The following is a 7,239-nucleotide window of genomic DNA, read 5'->3' as shown; positions in this document are numbered from 1 at the left end:
TACAGCACGCTGTCCCCCGTCGGGCCCTAAGGTTTTACAGCACTCTTTTCCCCGGGCCCTAAGGTCTTACAGCACTCTGTCCCCCCCCCCCCCCCCCCGCCCCAGGGTGGGGACATCATACACCCCCCAGGGTGGGGGAGAGGAAATTAAACCCCCCAGAGAAGGGAGGGGGTGGTGAGTGAGGACATTAAGACCCTCAGGGTTGGGGAGGTGTTGCTGGTGATGAGGCACAAGACATTGTGACTTGGGGGCTGGGTCTTCGAGTGCGGTGATGAGGAGATATGTACAGTGTAACTGTGGGGGGAGTGCCCCGTCCCACAGCGTCTCCCACCTGGAAGTTGTTTTGCTGTGTGTCCACTCGTGTTTTACTCTTTCTTTTATCTGAGTTAATGTTCTCCTTGTCTGACCGTGGTCTGTTAATCTGATGCTCCTACTACCTGCCAGGCATTTTCAAAAGAGTGAATCTGAAAGTGTTTCCTGTTATGATTTATTTGTAATTTAGGAGAATTGCTGTCTGATCCTTCACTTTGGCCTTGTTTACATGTATGATGTAACTCCGGGTTCAACCTTGCTTAGAGGAGCAGTACCAGAAAGTGTCACAATGCTTCTCTCAGGAGTATTGCGACGTGTTGTCTAATTTAACAGGATGACCCCACCTCTCATTGTCCATTCAGGCAGAATGTTTGGAGTCAGTGTTCGGGGAGTTCGGTCTTGAGAGCAATTTGGATGGTAAAGCTGTTCTAGTATACACCTGCTGATTTAATGTTAACAGATGTATCAGAGCGACATGCTTCTGTGTCGTAAAAATGCTGGGGTTGGTTGTACAAGAGAGTTTTGAATGGACAGCACTAAACAGGGGTGCAAGTAACTAGATAACTCTTCAGAAACAGCCAGTGTAACCAAGATAAGATGAATGGACCCTAGTGTTATAAGATTCTGTCTTTAATTAGAAGCCGTGTTGGATTTTTCTTTCATCTCTATTGGCTGTATGTACATCTTAGCTCTGGGCTACCAAATGAGCCCACTGGTTGTTTCTGCGTCCAACCTTGTGCTCTCCAGGCCTCTGCATCTGCTGCAGTGGCCCGGTGCAATTGGTGAAGCTGGAAGTGTATACCAAAACATAGAAGCCACGTTGCATACCATTCTACTGTTCCTTCATCATCGCTGGGTCAAAATCCTGGTTTAATGGCTGTACACTGATTGTAGCCAGTGGTTCATGTTGCTGTCTGATTATTACCCTCCTTTTTGTTTGGCCTCTTTAATTAAGAAGGGATGTAATTGTATTAGGAGCAGTTCAGAGGAGGTTCACTTGACTGATTTCTGGGTAGGCGTTATGAGGAAAGATTGGTTGGACACTGGGGCCAGCATCTATTGTGTTTAGAAGAATGAGAGGTGACCTTATTGAAATTTAAGTTTCTGAACCGACTCAACCAATGTAGACACAAAAAGGCTGTTTCCTCCTGTGGAAGAAACTGGAACGAGTGGAATAGTTTTTACAAAGTCCCCCCCCCCCCATAAGGCCGAGCTGAAGAGAATTTTCTTCTCCCTGTGGATTGAAGCGCTGAATACCTCTTCCTTAGTGGGGTGCAGGCAGGATTAGTGAGACATCTTGACAAACAAGGGACTCGGAGGTTGTGGGGGGTGGAATTGCCTGGAAGATGGCATTGAGATTATAATCGAGCATGTTTTTATTGAGAGATGGGATAGGCTTGAGGGGCTGAACAGCCTACTCCGAACCACTGTATGTTTTCGAGAGTGGCAATGATACCCACATCCTATAAACAAACTTGGGACAAAAGTAGCAAAGGCAAAAGAAAACGCAGAAACAATCCTGGATTGGCCCGAGGCAAATGCGAAAAGAGAGAATCCTGTGTCATGATTTAATAAATTGACAGTTATAATCTCAGTTGGTGAATTGTGTCCAGTTCTGGGCACCTGTCTGTGGGATAAAAGTTGGATAGGGTGCTCAGGCAATTTATTAGAATGAAAGTCTGAAGAGATTGGGACTGTTTTTCAGGACAGAGCAGATTTCGTAAAGATACTTAAGTGTATATAAGGACAATATGTCTCCACTGACAGCATTGTAGTTAACCAAGGTATGATCAGAATGCATTGTCTGAAAGGATGGTGAAAGTAGTTTCAGTTCTGACATTTGTGAGCGAACTGGTCAAATACTTGAATATTCTGAAGTGATGAAGAGCAGGCAGCTGGCACGCATTCTTTCGGCTGAATGGCCTCCTGTGCTATAAGGTTCTGTGATTCTCCATAACCGTGATGGTAAGCTATCATGGGATTCTCAGTTCAAGCCCCACAGAAGGATACTGCCCAATACAATAGGTCCTTTGGATCAATAAGTCTGTACTAGTCCCACTATCTAGCACTAGGCCTGGAGACTTCAATGTAATGACATTTCAAATGCTCATCCAAAAACTTTTTAATGATTTTGCTGTTACTATACTCCAAGGTGCTCTCTGGTAGGCCCTAACCATTCTCCAGGTGAAAATTGTTTTGTACAAAGTCATTGACACCCCCCCCCCCCCCCCCCCCACAAGAACCTCCTGCCTTTTCCTTTAAAATTATGCCCCCTTGTTATTGCCTCTTCAACCAAGGGGAACTGCTGCTTTCTGTCCACTTTCTCCATGCTGTAATAATGAGACATCTCTATCAGGTGCCCCAGAACCTTCTGTATTCAAAGAAAACAGCCTGAACTTATTCAGCCTCTTCTCATAGCTAAAGCACTCCATCACAGGCACCATCCTGGTCAATCTCTCCTTCAAAGGAATCCTTCCTCTAGTGAGGTGACTAGAACTGTGCAAACTCCCCCAGCTGTGGCATAACAAAGTCTGAACAGCTCCAACATAAACTCCCTGTACGTATAATCTATGCCTCGAATGATAAAGGTAAGTATCCCATATGTCTTCCTAACCATCCTATTGACCTGTCCTGGCACCTTCGGGATTTGTGGACAACCACCCCATGATCCCTCGGTTTATCTGAGCTTCCTGGTGTCCTACTATTCATTAAGTACTGCTTTATTCCAAATGTGTCCCCTCACACTTATCAGGGTTAAATTCCGTCTGCTGCTGATCTGCCCATTTGTTTAAATCCTCCTGTCGCCCAAGACCACCTTCCTTATTGTCAACCACCTGGCCAGTCTTTATGTCACTGCAAACTTCCTCATCTCTCTCTGCCACATTCTCATCTCATTTGGTTATAGAAATATGTCACAAACAATAAGGAGCCCATTAGTCAGCCCTGTGCTGTGTCACTGGGTACCAACCTCTGTTTTCTGCCACTGAGCTAATTTTGAATCCAACTTGCCAAGTTACTTTGGATCCCATGTGCTTTTACCTTCGTTATCAGCCTCCCATGTACAACCTTGTCAAAGGCTTTCTGGAAATCTATCCATTCTTTTCCTAGTTTTCTCTTCCCTTTGATATGCCAACTCCATTGCTTGAGCACAATAGTGCAGTCTGAGTTTCCAGTGCTGCACTTTGATGTGCTCTATCAGTCTGTTTGGGTGGATGGAAAAGATACCAAGGCATTATTGGAAGAACAGCAGGGGGATTGAGCATTCTTGGCCCATATTTATCCTTCAATCAAACTATTAAAAAGAAATTACTTGCTCCCTAACACAATGCATGTTCAGAGAATGCAGTATGTATATTGCATTTCCTGCATTAGGGCTTTATAAGCATGCTGAGAACACCTGGTGGTTGGGAAAGGTGCTATATGAATATAAGTCTTTGTTTCTGTAAACTAGCTGTTTAAAAGTGATTTGCAGTGACCTTGAAACTGCTTGTTATTGGCTGGGTTTGTATTGAATGGCCGGCCTGGGGTAAGCTGATGGCAGTGCCCATGCCATCCAATGGTGTTGGTGATTTTACATTCCTGACGTGCTCAGAATCCAGCTGCACGCTAACCTCTGAGTATTTTCTCAGCAAATGTATTTATTGTGCAAAAGAGTGTCAAGGTCACCAGACAAAGGGGGTCCAGGTTACTCAGCTATTGCCTTTCAGTTAAAAACTGCAATGTCTCCAATGTGGAGGTCTAGTTCCTCCATGTACTAGATTAAGGAAGGCTTGTGGATGTTGGTTACTTTGATATTTCCCTGAACTTGTATTTAATGAAGTTTTAATCTATAGATTTGATTTAATCTATGCAAAAGCTGCAGACTGGCCGGAAGGTTTCTGGTCTAATTTTAGAACCAGTTTCACAGCCGGGTGGCGGATGAATGAAACCTTTGATGGCTTGTCTTCATTTCCTCTTTAACTAGTCAAGCCTGGGTCAAAAGTGAAGTGGACAGATCTCTGTATCACAATAACCTTTTATCTCTCTTATATTTATGAAAAAAACATCTTGCCTGACAAGATACTGGGGAAGCTTTCACTGAGGGGGACGTTGTGTTATAGAGTCATAGTCATAGAGATGTACAACATGGAAACAGACCCTTCTGTCCAACCTGTCCATGCCGACCAGATATCCCAACCCAATCTAGTCCCACCTGCCAGCACCTGGCCCATATCCCTCCAAACCCTTCCTATTCATAGACCTGTCCAAATGCCTCTTAAATGTTACAATTGTACCAGCCCCCACCACTTCCTCTGGCAGCTCATTCCATACACGTACCACTCTCTGTGTGGAACAGTTGCCCCTTAGGTCTGTAGCTTTAGATTGGCTTGGTGAAGCAGAATGGGGACTGGATTGGGCCTGACAGGCTAAAGGCAGAGGACAGCGGAGAACGGAAGAGGCAGTTGCTTCAGAGTCAAGACTAACACCTGCTTCCCACTATAGTGAGTAACCTGTGGCTAACGTGGAAGGCAGAAGAGTCGAGTGATTCTCCATCAGAACTGCTCTGCCTCCCCTTCGCCGATACTGCCAGCTATTTCTGTTTTGTTTCTGACCTCCAGCATCCACAGTTCTTCGTTTTACTTAAATGTAGTTCTGGGGGCTAAAGGGATCAAGGTGTATGGGGAGAAAGTGGGAGCAGGGGACTGAGTTGGATGATCAGCCGTGATCATACTGAATGATAGAGCGAGCTTAAAGGGATGTAAGGTCTGCTCTCACTTTGGTTTTCTGTGTTTCTGTCCCTCACATTTTGTACCTTTTACAACACTTGTATCAGAATTGGCGAGAGTGTTGTATTCTAATGGTTTGTGATGTTTTCCAGCTGCATCAGGTTTTGACCCTGTTCAGTTAGATATGATGTTCTTGTTTGATTTTGAGCCAGTCAGTGAGGTGATGGAGCAGGAGTTGTCCACAAACACTTTGATCATTTCCTGTAAGGGTGCTGAGGGTCATTTCGAAGATGCTTGACTGTTATCTGAGTGTTCCTGTTGTTTATCGTCCTTGTCTACATACTCCTGCCTATCTGGGCTTCTCTCCCACCTCGCAGATGTCCAGCTCTCCTCCCCTCCTTCCCATTTCTCACACTGAAATGCCTCCTGAACTCTGGGTCAGCACTTGATGGCCACAGATTTTCATAGAATCCATACAGTGTGGAACCAGGCCATTTGGCCCAACAGTTCCACAGCGACCTCCTGAAGACTAACCCACCCAGACCCATTCCTCTGCCCTATTGCTCTATATTTTTCCTGAGTAATGTACCTAACTTGCACATCCCTGAACGCTATTGGGCAATTTAGCATGGCAAGTGCACTCTAACCTGCAGATCTTTGGATACTGGGAGGAAACTGGAGCACCCGGAGGAAACCCACCCAGAGTCCAGCCCAACGAAGCAATTATCAATTTGTAAGCGCTTCCAATGTGCTTACAGTGGATGGGAAGATCAGGAGAATTTTCTCTCAGCCAGAACCATGTGCTAGCTTCAATGCAATTGTGAACAAGTGCTGAATGTAGGTTTGCTCGCTGAGCTGGAAGATTCATTTCCAGACATTTCGTTACCCTGCTAGATAACACCTTCAGTGGGCTTCAGACAAAACAATGCTGAAAAAATTCCTGCTTTCTGTTTATATGTTTGGGTTTTCTTTGAGTCGGTGATGTCATTTCCTGTGGTGATGTCGTTTCCTGTGGTGAAGTCACTTCCTGTTCCTTTTCTCAGGAATGAGGTCTAACTCGATGTGTCTGTTGATAGAGTTCCAGTTGAAATGCCATGCTTGTAGGAATTCTCATGCGTGTCTTTGTTTGGCCTGTCCTAGGATGGATGTGTTGTCCCAGTCGAAGTGATGTCCTTCCTCATCCGTATGGGAGGCTACTAGTGAGAGAGGGTCATGTCGTTTTGTGGCTAGTTGGTGTTCATGTATCCTGGTGGCTAGTTTTCTGCCTGTTTGTCCAATGTAGTGTTTGTTACAGTCCTTGCATGTTATTTGGTAAATGACATTAGTTTTGCTTGTTGTCTGTATAAATAACTTACATCCAAAACCTCAACCTGAGCTCCAAATCTTCTCAAAACTCATTGTGAACAAGTGCTTTTGCACACGTGGACCATCTCCCGACCTGAAACTACAGCCATACCAAACGGTGTGGTGGCTCAGTGGTTAGCGCTGCTGCCCCACAGTGCCAGGAACCAATTCCAGCCTCTGGCGACTGTCTCCGTGGACTTTGCACATTCTCCCCGTGTCTGCGTGGGTTTCCTCCGGGTGCTCCGGTTTCCTCCCACAGTCTGAAGATGTGCAGGTTAGGGTGAACTGGTCATGCTAAATTGCCCAGAGTGTTCAGCAATGTGTAAGTTAGATACATTAATCGGGGAAATGTAGAGCAGTAGGGTAGGGGAATGGGTCTGGGTGGGATGCTCTTCAGAGTGTTGGTGTGGACTTGCTGGTCCTATTGGCCTGTCTCCACACTGTAGGGATTCGATGATGTATGATCTATGAAGCCGTTTCCATTATTGTATCTCTCAGTCCCAGCCTGCAAGGAAACAATTTCTTTCTGGAAACTGGACTGAACATTAAAGTAGGATGTCAAATTAAATAGCTAAACCAATATTATCAAGGCAATCTGCTGTAATTTTTCTGTTCATTAAATGTGGGCAAAATCTTATAGTTTCAACTTAGATGTCACCAGATTGTCTAAAATACAACATAATTACATGTCACTTTGTGTATTTAATCGCTGTCAATTAATTGTTCTCATTCAATATAAAAATCTTTCAAAATATTGAAAAGATAGGGTCTACACCACTGTGTGTGTGTCGCTGTGCCATGCCCTCCCCACTGTGTGTGTGTGTGTGTGTGTGTGTGTGTGTGTGTCACTGTGCCATGCCCTTCCCACTGTGTGTGT

The 7,239-nt window shown here is 45.0% G+C and overlaps 1 protein-coding gene across 1 annotated transcript in view; it reads left to right on the top strand.

Annotated features, from left to right (window-relative positions):
* Positions 1 to 7,239, top strand: part of LOC122552160 (serine/threonine-protein kinase N2-like) — a 122,039-nt gene that overhangs the window by 1,060 nt on the left and 113,740 nt on the right. The gene's annotated exons all lie outside the window — the stretch shown is intronic.

Source organism: Chiloscyllium plagiosum, chromosome 8 (assembly GCF_004010195.1).
Source record: "Chiloscyllium plagiosum isolate BGI_BamShark_2017 chromosome 8, ASM401019v2, whole genome shotgun sequence".
Taxonomy (NCBI): Eukaryota; Metazoa; Chordata; class Chondrichthyes; order Orectolobiformes; family Hemiscylliidae; genus Chiloscyllium; species Chiloscyllium plagiosum.
This window is presented reverse-complemented; position numbering and strand designations above follow the sequence as displayed.